Raw genomic sequence first — 18,878 nt, forward strand, 5'->3', positions numbered from 1 at the left:
GCCATTTTCTCTTCCGTTGCAATATGAAATCTTCAAATCAGATGCAATCCTCATTAAAATTTATGTTCCTTTTCCACGTCGCCCATACTGACAACCATAAATTTCCTCCAAAACTCTCACAATTTATTTTTAATCGTGGAATATAATGTTCTTGTGCTTGTTACGGAGTATCCTTGGGCAGTATCTCGAATTTCCTCCCTAAAACTATAAAATGCGATATTGGCTAGGGTTTTGATTGCCAGGCATCGTTCTTAATTTTTCAGCTGAGATTCAGCTCTATCAGTAAGTTCTCTTCCAACAGTTATTCAGTCAAGGGTGAACAAATTAGCTGAATTTCATCAAGTTGGACATTTCACACTTCCTCAGACCGAGCCATGTCAATTACGCTGATGCATATAAAATACCACCAAAGGCTTAAATCAACTTAATCATTTTTTGTTCGCTGAGAGAACCTATAACTAGCTTATTGAAGAGAACTACCTCTAATATCTAATGAGCTAACTATAGGTTGATTGAAAGTAAGGAATAATGGCTTTAAAGTAAAGTTTTTAGGTCGATCAGTAAGTAACTTTACTGTTTGTGTTGGGAATTCAATTTACCATTTAATTTTACTGGGGAAATATGTACAGGATCTAAAAACATATATTTTTTTAGTTTAGTTCAGTTAAAGAATATATAGTTTATATTCAACGATATAATGGAGAACTTAAGTAAGTTATGTCATAAGAAAATGTGGAATATAATTAAACCACACAAACATCTCAATGTTTGACACTTTTTTTTAAATTTACTTATAAAATTCATAAAATCTCAATATGCTTGCGTATTTGAAAATTTTTTATTCTCAAATAAAGTATTATGTTATTTTGTTATGATATATAAAAGACAAAAATGTTAAATCTAAAAGGAATTTTTAGAGAAATAAATAATCTTATGTAAATTTTTAAGGCTTATTTAATTACACTAATTTTATCAATTACATATATTCTATGTTTGTAATTAGTAATTGCGATTTATATGCTCACGACAGCACCAAATCTATAATGATTAGAAAAATTGGTTGACTTTTATTTGGGAAATAAATAATTATGTACATTCTTGAGTTAGTCTAGCTAAGCAACTGAAACCTTTTATTTTGCAATAAAGGAGAATTATGATAAACAAAGTAAATTATTTGAAAATGCCAGCATTTATTACACAATTGAGAAAAAAATCTAACTTGAGTAAAATACCTAATGAAGTTCTACGTTATTTAATTTTCAAAAGAAATTTAGTTTAAATAGAATAAGAACGTAAAAAAAAGAGGAAATTTAAGGTATTAAAAAATCTATGTATACAGTTTTATTCATTATTTATCAGTTTTATTTTTGGAGAAGTAAGTAAATATTCAAAAGGCAAGAATTTATTTTAAGATGGTATAAGGGAATGCTTTTTTCGTATGTTTGATTTTAAAAAAAATTACCTAAAATTATAAATATTTCTTTGTTTTTTTATAAATATCTTTAAATTTTCGTATCTGAGCAATGTAGAGAAAGAAAAATACTTGAAAACATAGTGTACCAAGTGAAGTTTTATGTTATTCAGTTATAATCTTCTTTAAATAAATAATTAAACTAAAATCCGCATAAACAGAATATGTGTCATTTAAAAAAATATGCATTTTTAACAAATCTTAATGTTTTTATAATGGGGAAATGTATTATGTCAATATAATTTCTTTAAAAAACATAACACATTTTAGATTAAAAATAAGTTTAAAAATGTATAATCATTTTTAATAATCTTCGAAAGGTTCAACTAACTGCAGTTCATTTTATCTGTTTCCCCAATGTAAGTAAACGAACAATTAAAGAAATATTTTGGCAAACTACAGCTTTTAAAATTTCATATGTTCACTAAACTGTTGTTTAACAGCTCTTGAATCTAAGACATTAAGATCTAGTTCTGAGGATATTAATTATTTCCCAAAAGTGATATGTTTCCAATGTTTGTATTTTATGTATAATTTTGATAGTTTGACTACAAGTTTGTGTTAAATAATTACTCAATAAACTATAAAGACAAAATCAAAATAATGCATTATAATCTAAATCTAAATGAAGATTCAAGTCATATTTGGTAATTAGCTTAGTTTCACTCATTCCAAAATATTTTTAAAATAAAGTGAGCCGTGCATTTTGATTGGAAAATGTTTTAAATGTTATGATAATTTCTAGAAATAAGCTTAAAACTTATTATCTCGCACAGCGATTAATACTTAAGACGATTTACTTAAGCAATGAATATAATAGCACAAGCAGGAACCATTCACTGCTAATTAAACAGATAATTCGAGAAAGACTTTTCGATTGTCAGGTTTAAATCTTTACTGAAATTTTTGAAATATTAGATAGAAAATACCGATTACCTTAAAAATAAAATATAAAATTTTAAACTTCACATTTTGAATACATAATAAGGATTAAAAGGAAAGGTATTTTTCTCAAAGAAAAACAAATACGCATCTCTAGTAAGATAGCCCCTAAGTATCAGCGTCTTGGGAGTCTTCCAAGGTAAGGAGCATCAAAACTTAATGTCCCTATATTTTGCAGATGCTGGTTCTTATAATTTTTACGTTCTGTAAGGAAATAAAACTAATCCCATTTAGGCTATTATTTCAAGAAGAGGGAGAGTGCTTAAAAGAAGAGAGCAGATTTGTCTCTCTAGTAAATGTCTCCCTTAGACAAGTATTGCATTGTTTACACGAAGAAATAATGCGCAGTACTGACTCCTCTGGGTACAGAAAATTGGAAGTAAGACTATATTTTTACATGAGAACACCAAAGTGATGTTAAGTTGAGAGTTTATGGCCGTATTACGCTTCTAATAGCTCGTATCGAACTCTTCTTGTTCAGCTTCCAACTTCAATTAGCTTTTTATTTCTTTTTTCTAATTTTGTTCTTTTAAAGATTGTGATGTTCACTATCCGTAATTTAGAAAATGCAATTTCTAGCAGAAATGTTCGAATTACTCTGCTTAGGCTTCAGTGTTATTCTTGTTTCTAATTTTGGGTGGTTATAGTCGGTTAATATACCAGCTATTTTGACGCTTTTTTTTATTCACCCATACTGAACAAAATTATTTGTACAAAGTTTATATTAGTTGAAAGAATCAATGATAGAATTTATATTAGTCTGAATTTTTAACTTGTACTCTTATCTTCATTTTTAGAATATTTACAGGCATGTAATTTCATAAAAACTGAATATTGAGGTTTAAAATAGTAAACTCTAGATTTTTAGTCATGTTGATGTAACATGTGCTTAGTTTTTGAATTCTTAAATTCTTTATTTTGATTTGATTTCAGATTTTTTTTAACTTGAAAATGCATGAAAAAAGCATTTATGTCATGAATTTTTTTTAAAAAAAAGATTTAACTAATAATAACATAAATATTTTAAAGCTATGGTAAGATAAAAAATTACATCTTTGAGTTATTTTACATCCTTTAAAATTAGTAGAAATAATTTAAACTATATGTTTCTTAAAATATGAGTTATTAGGTGCTTTTTCAGGTGTTTAATTTATTTATACTACAATTTAAAATGAAAATATCATTTTTTAATTTTTTCATGTTGAATATCATGTATTCAAGTTAATTCAAGAGCTTATGTCGCTCTTTGTTCAAATGTTAGTAAACGTGTTGAAAACCTCCTTATAATTATGCTAACAATATTAATAAGCTTTGTTTTACTTTCATAGAGGCAATAATATTTTATTAACATGGCAGTGTAGAGTAACGTAGACAGATATTTTGTAAAAGCTAAATCACTTAATACATTTTCCTCCATACACAGAATGGTTTGTGATTCATTTTTTTCAAAAACTTTAATGCATAAGAAATTACATTTAACAAATAAGGCGGAAGGGAGGAAACTTCACATAACATAATCTATAAGAATAATGAAAACTCTTTAGGTAGGTATATTCATCATCAATGAATAACTGACGGTTTAATTTTTAATGTATATATGTATGTATATATATATATATATATATATATATATATATATATATATATATATATATATATATATATATATATATATATATATATATATATATATATATATATATATATATATATATGGGTCATTCTCACGAAAACTGTCATTTTTCAGTTCATAAAATCCCGAAAAAGTAAAATGAATAAAAAGCTCTGAAACTTTTTATATTAATAGAAATATGTAATGGCAAAATGTAAGAAAGTATATATCCTATAAATTATACTTAATATTTAAATAAATTAATTAATCTCACTATTTAAAAAGTGAAGGAACGATATTTTATTTTAATGCATGCTTTTCTCTAAGTTACAGCTACCTCAAGTTTGAAAATGATAACATACTAAGTATATCTAATATTTATTATAATTTAATTTTATATATTTAATAGTTTTTACAGGTTTGGGAAATAAAATTGGACGACACGATTGAACAAAAAAAAATTTCATAATATACACATCTTGAATCATTCCCTCACTTCAGCATCATTCCCTCATTTTATACACTAGTGAGGGAATGACAAATTTAATAAAATTTAAAAATAACAGTTAGGCCTAATTAATTTCTGAAATCAATCACTTACAATTATATTCATACAAGAAAGCAACATATAATTATCCACTTTCTCGATGAAGTTGTATTTTTTTTACTCTAAAAAACGACATGAGGGTATGACAGAAGTAAAAAATTTACCTGGTTTGATTCATTCAAATTTATTCCACAGCAAAGCTTCTTTAAGTTGAAGATGGAAACATACTGCAATTTTGTTCTATGTTGCCAGTTGTTAACTGCTAAAGTTTTTATTGAAATATTTTTATTCCAAGAAGATTGCAGGTGATAAGAACATTGTTGTGAGGGAATGATACGAAGCACTAGGGACAAAGTTTAAAATAGTGCTGTGCTAATATTTTAATCAGAAATTAAATTTAAAATTGATTTTCTGAATTATATATTTCAATATTCTGAAATAAAAAACCCGAATTTGTAAATTTTTTTTTTATTTCAGAAACAATTTTTTATTTTTTTAAATCAACAGTGGGGACAAGTGAGGGAATGACATATTGGTATATTTTAATTACCTAAAATAAATAAAAAATAAAAATTGATAATTTTATTTTAATTTTTTTGCTTTTCTTTTCATTCCGAAAGACACTTTCCCTGAAATTTTTTTTTTATAAGTTGTAGAACAAACATAAAATATACTGGGGACATGAAAATGACTGTTTTTGTGAGAATTACCCATATATATATGGTAATTCTCACAAAACCCATATATATATATATATATATATATATATATATATATATAAATATATATATATATATATATATATATATATATATATATATATATATATATATATATATATATATATATATATATATATATATATATATATATATATATATATATATATATATATATATATATACGATTCTGATCGATTTTAGGAACAATTTACGACTTCTAAACTATTGACTAAAATTGGTGTGCTTATGACTTTGAAAATGGCTTTTATAAATTGATTTATATTGAAAAATCAATATTTATCCTTTAAATAGTTATAAACTAACGTGAGTTTACTTATAGTTCATGACTACAGAAATGATTAAGTTTCATAGTATTTATATAGAACTGATTAAGTTTTATAGTATTTATATAATGCTATTAATTACTAAATTATTAGTAATAAATTATTATTGCTGCAATTACTAATTATAATATAACATTTCTCTACTTACTTGATGAAAACAAACGCCTCCGCCTAAATCGAAATTTCTCTTCCTTTATAGAAACTGCAAAGTATCTAACTCTGATAGTATGGCTTCCTAATAGCAATGGGCTGGACTCTAGGACGATAGGACGAACGGTTGGTGGACCGGACTGTCTGGCGAGACTGCTGGGGCTTCGATATTAAATATTTGATAGAAATTTACAAGGAGAGTTTCCACTGAACTTCTGTTAGCTGTTTGAAATTTCACATAAATTGAGAAGTGAAATGTTTGGGAAGTCTTTGGTAAGTTCAATTTTACTAAGCTAAATATGTTAGTAAGTTAATTTCAACCAATTTTAAATTTAAATAAAAACATTCAATATTTTCTTCACAATTTAAAAATAGGGAGAGTTCAAATTATTATAGTATTGAATAGGGACTATTCAAATAATTACTGTATGAAAGAAGGACGTTACAAACAATTCCTGAGTACGTAACTTTTCGTAACTAATCTAATTTGTTTCGCTTAAAAAAGTATAGCCAAATGCTTACTTCAGTTCTAAAAATATATATATATATATATATATATATATATATATATATATATATATATATATATATATATATATATATATATATATATATATATAATCTATATATATATAAATATAATATATATATGTAACTTGCAATATTTAATTTTATCTAAACTCTTCGGATTCAACCTAAAACACATTTGTATTTATGATTGGTTAAGACTGCAAAAAACTCGTTGAAACCTTCAAAAACTAAAACAATTATAGAATACTCAAAAAATTAAAATGCGTCTTTGAACGTACTGCGTAATTATGGGTGCATTTGAATTAAACTAACATATAAATTACAATACATTAAAGTAATAGTGATATAGTTATAGAGTTATATATATATAGTTCAAAATACATACGTATTTCAATTTCTATAATCAATGTTAAATTTTAGTTACCAACATTATTTTTGCATCTTTTATATTTGCAGAATTGTCTTTACTTGAACTATTTTAAAAAATAAAAGTTCAAAATGATTGCGTTAGATCAGAAAAGGTTTTCTTTAAATAATTTGATTTTTTTAACTAGCAGTAATTTTAAAAAAAAGTTAATTTCTTCCTTCAAGACATTTATAAGCAGAAAAAATTGGTATTTAATATTTGATGTCAAACTCTAAATGCAATATGCTTTTTAAAATATGAATAATAATGTTTTTATTAATAAAAAAAGTATTTTGTGCAGCATCCGATAGATTTTAATGAAGGTTTTATCACACAGTGTTTGTTTTGTTGGATTTATTCCTGGTTTAAGCAGTAAAAAATTTTCATGCAGCATAAACTTGACTGCTCTGGACAGGATAGGGCAGTGTGTAAAATCCTCCAGGCAATATATTTTTACATTTAATAAATTATAAAAAAAATCATGAAAATAATTTGTCTCTCAGATTAAAAAGTTTGTATATTATGAAAGTTACGTATAAATTAAATTAGTAGATTTTTCAGGAACTATTGGACCAATTTAACTAAAATTTTGTATTTTCTCATATAAAATTACCTTCTTTAAAAAGAAATCAAACATTTTATACTTTAAAATTAAAAATTTTTTTGAATATTAATTATTTAACTAATTAAGTGATTAGCAAGCAATTTTTGCATAAAAATTACCTTTGAATAAAAGAATTTTCAAATTATGTGCAAAACTTTTTGAATTCGTTTAAAAAGTTGTCGAGATATAGGGAATTGTGTTGAAAAGTAAAATTACGATTAGGGGGTTCATAATTTGGACAGCTCCCCTGACCAAACTATTGGCACCATATTTTCCAGATTGCGGCAACCTCCGGAGGGTAATTAATCCAAATCTGTTGAAAAAAGGTATGTTTATTAAGATAAAGTACGTTTTTATTTCAGATTTCTGAATTAAAAAACGTCTGCAAAAATAACTTGCATATTTGAGGTAACATACGTGAACCATTAACTTTGAGTCCCAGTCTGTGAAAACCTGATCATTAGATCGAAAGTTATTGAGGGTGGTTCGCTTTTTTTATGCACTTAACTTTAAAAACACTAAGATAGACACAATTTTGTTTTCCATTCTTTAACATCTATATGTAATGAAACTGATAATATTCTTTTAAAAATTAACATTACTCTTTCGTAGAAAATAAATAAATCAACAAATAATATTATAAATCATAACAATGCTTAGAATTGAAAGAATCCAAATATTAGTCACAGAATTTGCGATTTAACATGCTTGATAAGTTACTATTTTCTAAATTAGTGCTTTTTAAGCTTCTAAATCTTTTATTTTTTATACTTTTTAAGCATTTAAACGACAATTATTAAAAAAGTTTGCTAAAAAAGTTTATTTTTAAACTCTTATCTAGTTATATAGATGCAAAAATATTAATTTTACTTTTTGAAGTTTTGAAAGCAGTTCTTAATTTGCTAATATTCTTAATTAACTGTATTTATGCTGTAATATTCTTTATTTTCATAAGAAAAACGAACAAGATTGTGAAATGAACGTAATGGAATGTAGGAACTGTTTATTGCGAATTTTATTAACCATTTGATAAAAAAGTTTAAAAAAATAGTCATTTTATTTAGTGTTCTTAAAACATGTCTATTATTTTCTTGAGAAAATAAATATTATTCAGAATAATGCTTTGCACTAAAGTTAGTAACATAATTATCATGCAATTAGAGATTTTTCAAAATTATCAATTTACTAAGTGAGAATCCGCATTAAATTTTGAATAATTCATTAAAAAATTATACTTCATTGTACTATTTACACTCCATTATATTATTTTCTATTCCTAATGATTATAATTTTGAACATTTTATGTATATATGAAGTTATATAGATATGAATTAATAGCTAATTTTTCTTATTTCAAGCTTCGGAAAGAGTTCTCGATTTGCTAATAATGTTTAGTTAACAGAGCATATTCAAGAGTTTTCTGCGTTTTGATAAGAGAAACTGAAACAAGCAAATGAAATTAATTCAAAAGGAATATAGCAATTGGTAAATGCGAATTTTGTTTAACATTTTACAAAAGAAAGGTAAACGAATAAATTTAACAAATAGCTTCAATTATTGACTCCTCTTTAAAATGCATACGGATATTTACATAAAACAGTCAATCCTTCATTTAAAATATTTTATCGTAAAATCATATTTTAATAATTTAAATTGCTTAATTAAATAAAAAGTTTCATGAATAAAGGAAAATTAAGTCAATATAAATTTCTCATATCTTGCATTCAATTACAGTTATGATATTAATGCACATTTCGATTGTATTTGCTTAACTTCTCCTTATTTGAAATAAGAATTTTTCAGTTTTATGTGCCTTCAAATGCATTTAATTAATCATTGTGACTTTTTAGTAAAACTTCAGAACATTCATAATTTTAATATAATTGATAGATTTGTGAAATATATTTAATGAATTTAAAACTCGTTAAGAAGCTGTGATATAGTTTTCTTTTGTTTATGTGCTTTTTTAAATACTAATGTCTTCTTTACAAATTTAACAGCTAAATATACCAAATTTACTTATATTAACCAAATTAAATAATTAAATAGCTGTTAAACGTAAAAAATTAGCTTAGTAGCTTAGAGTAATTTTCCTCAGGGAGTTATAAGTAAAACTTTGATACTGATAAATGTTATAAGTAAAACTTTTTTTCAAAAAGAACTATTTACAATATTTTTGACAATAAGTAAAGCTAATTTCAAATACGAAATTTGTACTTTTATTTTTAATTCACATTTTAGAATTTTTTTTAATGTATTCATCTGAATCACAAATTTGAGATGTAAAAAAAGGTACTCTTAGAGCAGTTTTAAAATAAATAATTCTGTGTCAGATGAGGAATAAAATCTTCGTTGAACTACAGCACTTTATACTTAATTGCAAATTAGCCTGACGGAGTTTATTTTGTTGTTTTAAACTATATTCTTGAAAATGGAAAGCTCCTTTTAAATCTTTCTTTAAAAATATTTTGTTTAAACATCAGACTTAAATTCTTCTCATATTTCAATGATTTAGCTTATTGTGCTGCTTCTATTATACATTACACTTTCAAAAAAATTATACATTACACTATGTTAAAAATATTGCTTCATTGTCATAAATATTATGTTTCACTTTTGAAACTGTAATTTTATTAATCGATGCGGTATTGCTTATTTTTGCGGCTATTCTATTTTTCTGCTAAGAAAATGGAATTAGATAAATTTTCAAAAATTTTAAAAAGAGTAAAAATCTACGAAATTTTCCCTTTTATTTAACTGCTAAATATTAGACTAAAATATATATAAAATATACTTTGCTCTGTATTTTAATTTTTCCTGTTAGTTTGAGAATGTTAAAAATAAAAAAGTGATATATTATTAAAAAAGGTGTACTAGCTATTTTTCTATTTGTACTAGCTATTTCAAAAAAGTTTTACTACATATTTTTTCAATAAAAGTAAGGGGTTTAAAGTTTTTAAAACTCGAATAAATAAAAGTTGTAAATAACTACCGGGTCATTGAGGAAAGTCATGGGGAATAAATTTCATCTATTATGATTTAACTGTTTTAAATGCGCCAAAATAAAAGGAATACTGTGAGCAGTGTTTTTATTTTGTCGAATGGTTAGAAAATGATAAATATAATTGACAATATATGCTATAGTACGAATTATATAGTTTTTTTCGCAACCCATGAATTGTTTTAAATAAAAATGGAATATATAAATTTCTTACAACTTTAAGAGTCAATAAAAATAGTCTAAGGCTTTAACTAAAATTAAAAACCAAATTTTCTTAGTTTTTTTTAACTGTTAAAAAACAAGGGGTGTGTGGTTTTGATTTTGTCTACTAGTTGGAGAATGATATATACTGTCCGATGTATGTTATAATAGAGCTATATTTATTATTTTTTCTCAAATTTCTTAATACTTCAAAATTAAAAAAAAAACGAAAAGTTTGAATAAAATGACAGAGCAATGAGGACAAAATTTGAGGAGTTTTTCTTATAATTTAACTGTTAAATAAAGATCAAAATTATTAAATAATAATAAAGTGGGGAGATTTTATTTTTCTCTGAGGAAAATGGTAAATGTTCATTGCTAAATTCTTCAAAAAATATTTGAGAAATGAAAAAAAAGCAATTTCTCATAATAGTTCAAGGAAATGAGACTAATATGAAACACCTACAGTGTAGATTTAACTAAGTTTAATAATGTAAGTTATGAAAATTATTTCATCTCAATTTTTTATGTTTCACTTCAAATTAATTTTTGAAAATAATTCATGATCACATATTAATTTGTGATAACATATTTTAGTGAAAAAAAATTTACAATATATAAATTATATTACAGATAAAGCATTACATTTATATACATTATGATATGTTGCTTGCTCTTAAAAAGTAAGAAGATGAAAATATCATCTCCACCAAAAAAAATTGTTTTATAATACCTATGCTGCTAAACTAATTTAAGCAAATGATCTTTTCTTAAGTGATATTTTAATCTGAACGAGCTTAATGTTCTTTTCTTATTATTATTAATTCGTTTCAAATTGAAATAGTAATAGAAAAAGGAAATTCGGGAATAGTATGAAACAAAAGAATAAATTATTGTTTTCATTTTTGATTTTTTTTTAATATAGCAAAAAAAGGTAATATCTTTTCTGCTCGACAATAAAAAAAAGGAAAATCCTAATGATGACACTATAACAAATTAAATCTATGTCCCATATTATGCAAAAGAAGAAAAAAGAAAGAAAACAAAAAAACAATGACCCAATAATTATTAGTTTTTAACCGTAATAAGGCTTCAATTTAGGCTGAATTGATAGAAAGTATTAAAATATCACTGAAAATATTCAACAATTTTTTTACCAAACAAAAATCTATAACCGGATAATATACATAATATAATTTTTAAATAAGTCTATTTGACTTTCGCGTAGCAGAAGTTTCGAATTACCTTATCAGTTTTAGCAAACGTAACTTATACTATTCATTAAATTTATATGCATTATAATCTTACATTTTTTTATCATCCTATTGGATGACTATCGAAAAAAATTTGTTTTTTTTTCTAATTATATTAGTATATTCATATATAAATAGCATAAGATCCATGAAAAAATTTTATTCAAAATAAAAATCACAGAAGTTCGTGTTAAAGTATGGAATAAAAACCTAAAAATGACAAAACATCACGTTAAAACATAAAAAAATTACAAAAAAAATTATTTTTAAAATTAAAAAATAACAAAAAAATGTATGTTATAAAACATATCTGCTTGATGCATGCGTTATGAATATGATTTGTAGCTTATCATACATATAGAGAGGATCGAAGCCCGTCTGGTCAATACAGATTACAATATCAGATTGATCAATTTGCATCTGACTACAAGGGCAGTATGAAGGTTAGTGATATTCTCGAATGCGGGATTCGAAATGTCATGAAACTGCGATAATCAGTAACATGGAATTAGGCAATAGCTTTATATATACTATTACTGCAAATTTTGGCAGGTATAATTTGTACGTATAGTGCAGCGCATTTATTCCATCGAATTATGTAAAAATAATTACATTTAATCTGAATTAATTTTGATTGCTTTTTAGTTTAATTTCTTTCTTTTTTTTACATTTTTAAAAATTGTATTACTGAATTAATAGGAAGAAAAAAAGAACATTAGCATGATTAATGATCATACTTGTTAAAATATTTTTATGGTATTAACTATAATATAATACAGGCATGTGATTATATTTTCTCTGAATCCAAAATCTTGAATTCATAAATATAAGACTAAAATCATAACTTTCTCTGCTTTTTCAAACCTTTCTTGAACAATAATATTTTAGGTAATCTTTTCATTTTTTTAAAATATATCAATGAAAACAAACTATAAGAAAGGCACTATATTTGTCCTATTCAATTTACATTGAACTTAATTTTAGTAAAGATATAAAACACCTTTTAATTAAATTTTAAAAAAAATGCCCCAAAAATTAAATTGTTTCATTTTACGTACATAACAATTGTATCAAAAGTGCTTCTCTCGGGAAAAAAATAATTCAGATTTAACTTTTAGGGGATATTTTTTTCAACCATTTGTAAATACATTCGGAGACAACGTGAAATACAACAAATGCAGTTTTGATTACTTTCTGGAGAGGGGGAGAGAAATTACTCTAATACTTTCTTTTGTTTTTTTTTCAAGTACCAATGGCTAGTTTTAGAACTTGAATTAAAATTTTAAAGAAATGTGCGTCATATTACAGTCTAACACAAGCTGATATTAGGTTATTACTGTAATTTAGGCAATATGGTTTAAAAATATAATTATCTTTTAATGAATACAACTTAGTCAGTTAAGTTATTATTTAATTTTTTTTGGCAAAATATTTAAGCTGTAACAAATAGTTTTTTTTATTATTAAAAAGAGTACAGTGAGTATAGTTTATATATATATATATATATATATATATATATATATATATATATATATATATATATATATATATATATATATATATATATATATATATATATATATATATATATATATATATATATATATATATATATATATATATATATATTTAGAAATTACTCGTAAGAAATATAAGACGTATCATGTGTTTCTCACCAAGTAAGCATACAGCACAAATATGCTCATTATGGAAGAAAAGTATTTTTGTAAGTATTTCTTATAAAATAAGCATAAGCAATCCATTTTACGGTACACGATACAACTTTTGAAGTAATTAAGAGTTTTATACTTTACAGCTATGATATTGACAAGCACAATAATATTTTATTATCTGAATAGGTACCACAAAGAAAATGTCAGAAAACGGGATTTTTGCATTAAAATCATATATCCAAATATATCTTTGGATATATGATAATAAAAATTTCTGAATACACCTTTTTTTCTTTAATTTTTTACAGTCATAAGACCTGTTATGGGAGTACCAATCTTATAAAAAAGTTTGAACTTCCTTATACTAATTAGAATGAGGTAGCGTACTTTGAATAATTAAATGATACTTAAAATCCATTTAGGACAATTTTGAAAAGCAAGAAATTTATCTAGCTGATTGCAGGTGTACGTCAATGTAATTCTTTTTGTCTAGACTTCTGGATATATTTTTTGTGTAAATAAGAACTTAAAAGTAGCAATAAGTTGCCTTTTAACATATAAATTGGTGTAATGCTTAATCTTTCTGAAGCAAGTGTGTTTTAAATCATATAAATATATTTCTTTCCAGAAAGATTATTTATTTGTTTTCGAACTATCATTGTCCCACATATTTTGAGTTAAATGATTAATTGTACATTTTGGTTTTAATTGCAAACAAAAAATTTAAGTTTTTGAGAATTGTACGGTATGATGTGGCTCGTAAGATAAGGAGAACATAAGTTTTTCCAAGTACAGAGAAAGAGAGAGTGAGAGAGAGTGAAAGAGAATCGCTCCTTTCTGCATTCCTTGGATTTTAATTTATGAGATATAAGTATTTTGGATACAATTTAGTAAGAAAAGTATAGTAAAATCCTCTAATATGAAAATTCTTCTAAAACCTTAATTTAAATTAAGTAAAGTTTCGTTCTTTTTATAGAAGCAATATGATCAAAATCGTGAAATAAATCTAGAGATTAAATTTATTTAGTTTTTTTAAAGGGGAATAAAACACTTTGCTTGATTGCATAATTAGGAAATGGAGAAAAGGAGTAAAATGGAAAAGTGTATAATCTTGATTCAACCCCCCCCCCCTTCAACCTCTTCAAAACACTTGGGAAGGAAAAGCTTGGGAGGGTCCACTCTCTTTAGGTTCTTCTTCGTGGTCACTGAGGCGTATAGTTTCGAAGATTAAAGTGTTTATCACTTGCAAAATTGTTACCAGTTCAATTCCCGATGAAACACTACTGTACTGTCTTATACGGTTCATCTTCTTTTGTTCAAAACTTTTGTGGATCAATATGAGCTTGTTACAAATTTAGAGAGACAATAGCTCTATTTTGTCGTTGAGGATAAGGAATTGCTTGAATTATAGCTTGAAAACATTTTTAAAAGTATATTAGCTAATTTAGAATGTTTGAATGAATCAAACAATGTTAAATTAAATTAATTTAGTTCCATGGCTCCATTTTCATTAATTAATGCGTGTAAGTTAAAAATGTCCTAAGTTACGATTTGATAAAACATGTATGAAGTTCGTAAATTTTACTGATTCCAGAATCATATCAGATTTATGAGTACGTAGGAGGGTATATAAATTTATAACAATGAATTTTTGAGTGCTATTGTTCTCTATAATCATAAATATATTAATAATTAAATTTACGTAGAATATTCAAACAATGCGATACAATTAATTAAATATTATTAATGCACAAAGTTTCCTTGTCTTCTGGATTGGTTTTAAATTACAAGGCTACGGGGTTGAACATTAGCAGTCGTAAACCCAAAATTAGGTCGGCTGTTCAACGAGTAAAAAGAATTAAATATAAAATATAAAATATAAATATATATATATATATATATATATATATATATATATATATATATATATATATATATATATATATATATATATATATATATATATAATATAAAATAATACACAAAGATATATCATTTAAAAGTTTAAAAAAAAATCTCTAGTGCAATGAAAATATTTCGTAATGTAATTCAGGACCAGTACGTTTCTCTAAAATATATATAAGATCATAACCTAAACAAGCAATGAGATTTATTATTTTAAGATCAGAGTTTTTTTTTTCTCACTCATTTTAATCACTTTAATTTGTTTAATTCATGATATTTATTATTTATATTCATTTTGTTACTATTACATTTTCCAAAACCAAGACATTTTTTAAACTATTTAATTTTATATCTGAAATTTTATCTACAATATCACAATTACGGGATTGCATGCCGTTTTATGATTATCGGAATAATCAAATTATTAATGTGAAAGCTTAATAGTAGAAGTTTCTAGGTGATATTTTATGTAATTGAGGAACATCATCTTTTTAAAAATCAGCAAAATCGGGAAGATATTTCAAACACACAATTTTCCATTAAAAATGGCATTATTTATTTATTTATTTGTTTAATTTTTCCACTTTTTCCTCTAACCTCGTTGTATTTCTTACTAAACGCATTATTCCGTGCGTAATGCGGAGGATTAAACACAGATGGCGCTGCTAGCGCCAACTGAAAGATGAATCCAGAAGTTCATCTAGTTCATGATATTTTTTAAACTTTTTCATCGCGTTGCATATTTCTTTCTTTATTTTTTTTATATATTTTCTTTTTTTTCTTATTTAAATAGAAACAAAGCAAACTTATCATACGACTATTAAAGATCGTTTAATTTAACTTATCATTTGACAAAAAGAAATTGAACATGAACGAAAAAATATTTTAAACATAATTAAAAGATTTTGGAACATGTTATTTTTGTGATAGTTAATTTTTTGTTCTAATTCTTTTAAAACGTTGGATTGTGTAAAGTTTTAAAAAAAGTAAGTAAATAAATTTGTAAAATAACCAAAATTTATGTAGATATATCGGCTAAAAAATCTTACAAAAAATTTAACAATTCGAAATGCGAACGAAAGAAGTAGATGAATTTCTTAATAGCTAAAATTATAATTTATATATGAATAAAAATGCTTTATTTAATTTTGATTGTATTTTTTTTATAATAAATTATTTAGTTTTTAATGAAAATCATGAATTGTTATATATATATATATATATATATATATATATATATATATATATATATATATATATATATATATATATATATATATATATATATATATATATATATATATATATATATATATATATATATATATATATATAAATACACACACTTCAGATGGAATAAGTATAGGGCATAGATAATCTTATTTATATAAACATAATAAGTGACTTCCATCTTTCTTTGTCTTCTGTGTATTGATTGATTTTAATATGCATGCAATAAAATTATAAGAAACAATTTCGGAAAACTTAATAGTGGTAATTTAAAAAGATAATTTTATGAATGGAAGTAAATTTTCCCAATTATTCGCTTGTATCGAAATTTATTTTTTGAATTTTAAATCAAGATTACTTCCTATTTCAAAGTACAAAGATGTAAATATAGATCTTTGTTTCTATTCATTGCAATCTAAGATATAATCTCAGTTTTACAAAGAAATCCTCCCCTCTTTTCGTTTAGTTTTTGTTTCATACATAAACGGTAAGTATACGATTTTTTTCTGATAACTTTCCTAAATACCAGAAGAAAACATTTCCTTAATAACTATTCCAGAACAGAAAAATCATTTACTTCCAGTTTAGGTCTTTTAAGTCGAAAATATCTTATTCCGTTAATAATAGTGCGAAAACATACGGATTTTAAATTTAAATCTTTAAAAAGTAGAATAAATTTCATCCATTAATTTTAATTTCTATGAAATGTATGTTTCAAATTCAATTCCTTTCAAGGAGCGATATTTTCTTTCATTAATAATTATTGCAAGATAAAAAAAAACATTAACATATGGACATTAATGATATTTATATCATCATTAATGAGATTTTCTTTAAACTTCAAGGATAGTGTGGGACAAAATTTTGAAAATAAAAGTACTTGTACTTTTAATAATATTCATGCTGTTATATTATTAATCAAAGTACAGAAACAATCCTAAATCTTTTTTGTGACAATTGTAGCTTAAAAAAATTGTTGTTAATTATGTATTCATTTAAATTATCGTTTTTAATATATTTAATTTAATTGTTTTTTAATTTAAATTAATTGTAAAGGAATATTTCCTCTAAAAATGATGTTTTCAATTAATAAAATGGATGAAAATAATATGTTTTAATGCTAACAAATCTTGATTTATGTCAAACAGGAATTCTTATTCTTTTAACTATCCACAGTATTTTTCTCTAATAGCATTAAAATATTTTACACTTTTCCAACACATTTTACATTAACACAATTCCTCCTTCTCGAAAAGTACGCACTTCTCCTGTTTATTTTTATTATTTTTAAATTATTGTTTCAAAAGTTACGAATGTGGACTTCCTATGATATAGTTTCAAGTTTCTAATTCTGCCAACATATTTTAATATTCAAGGCATTATAAAGCATTAAGCATCCCAACTCTACTTGTAATTCCATACCGGAGAGGATAAAACTAATTCTTCTTCAATGTCAATGCAAGGTAAAAAAAATTATACCCTTTGAAAGTAAGCTAAAAGTCTTTTAAATTCGTTAAAGATCTTGTGCCAATCTTGTGTTTAAAAGATGTTGAAGTTTATCTAAAAATCAATTAAAGCTAAATAATTAAAATTACAACTCTCCTTTTTCCTTTAACCCTACTAATTAATAATTAGAAAAATAAGATACCATTTCATGGAATCAATCTTTTTTTCTTTCTAATCATATAAAATGGTATCTAGAATAACAATGTTTTATAATAATGAAAGTGATGGGTGCGATTGAGGGACAGAATAGAGCTTTAACTCTTTAGACATTTATTGTTATTAGTTTTAAACGTAAATTTCTCTAATGCTCATACCTCTCCCCCTCCCCACTACAAGGAGATAGCTGATCAGTTTGTCTGATTGAAGATAACGGTAATGGATTTCTTTTAACTTTTTTTTATATTAACTTTTTTTTATAATGATAAATTTGTATAAATCTTATTTTAATATGAAAGAGCTATTTGAACTTTTCATATTATCTATGAAACGCGCTTTTATGTAATGATCTATAGCGGTCATACCTTTCTATCCCTAAAGTTTGCTACAAAAATGAGCTGGCTACCCTGTTCGGCTGACTGAAGAAGATGGCAGTCTGTGCTTTTTTTTTACAACACAACCATTTTTGTTCCAACTTATCAAAATGCTTTTATGTTACAAAATATCCATTTTTTTATTATCTGCAAGTTTTTTTAATTAACTTCAAACTTCGCAATAAATTCAATACTTTGTATCAAATTCTTAATCTATACGTCCGTATATATTTTTAGAGAATGAAGATTA

At 24.4% G+C, this 18,878-nt stretch overlaps 1 long non-coding RNA gene across 3 annotated transcripts in view; it reads left to right on the forward strand.

Annotated features, from left to right (window-relative positions):
• The window catches only part of LOC139427143 (uncharacterized), a 199,362-nt gene that overhangs the window by 124,663 nt on the left and 55,821 nt on the right, over positions 1–18,878 (forward strand). For all 3 annotated transcript variants that reach the window (XR_015430479.1, XR_015430481.1, XR_015430480.1), the window contains exon 2: positions 5,838–6,061. This is a non-coding gene — a long non-coding RNA (uncharacterized LOC139427143). The remainder of the gene's footprint in view (positions 1–5,837; positions 6,062–18,878) is intronic.

The sequence above is a fragment of the Parasteatoda tepidariorum genome, chromosome 11 (genome assembly GCF_982258835.1).
Source record: "Parasteatoda tepidariorum strain Cologne lab strain chromosome 11, Ptep-v5.0, whole genome shotgun sequence".
Lineage (NCBI taxonomy): Eukaryota > Metazoa > Arthropoda > Arachnida > Araneae > Theridiidae > Parasteatoda > Parasteatoda tepidariorum.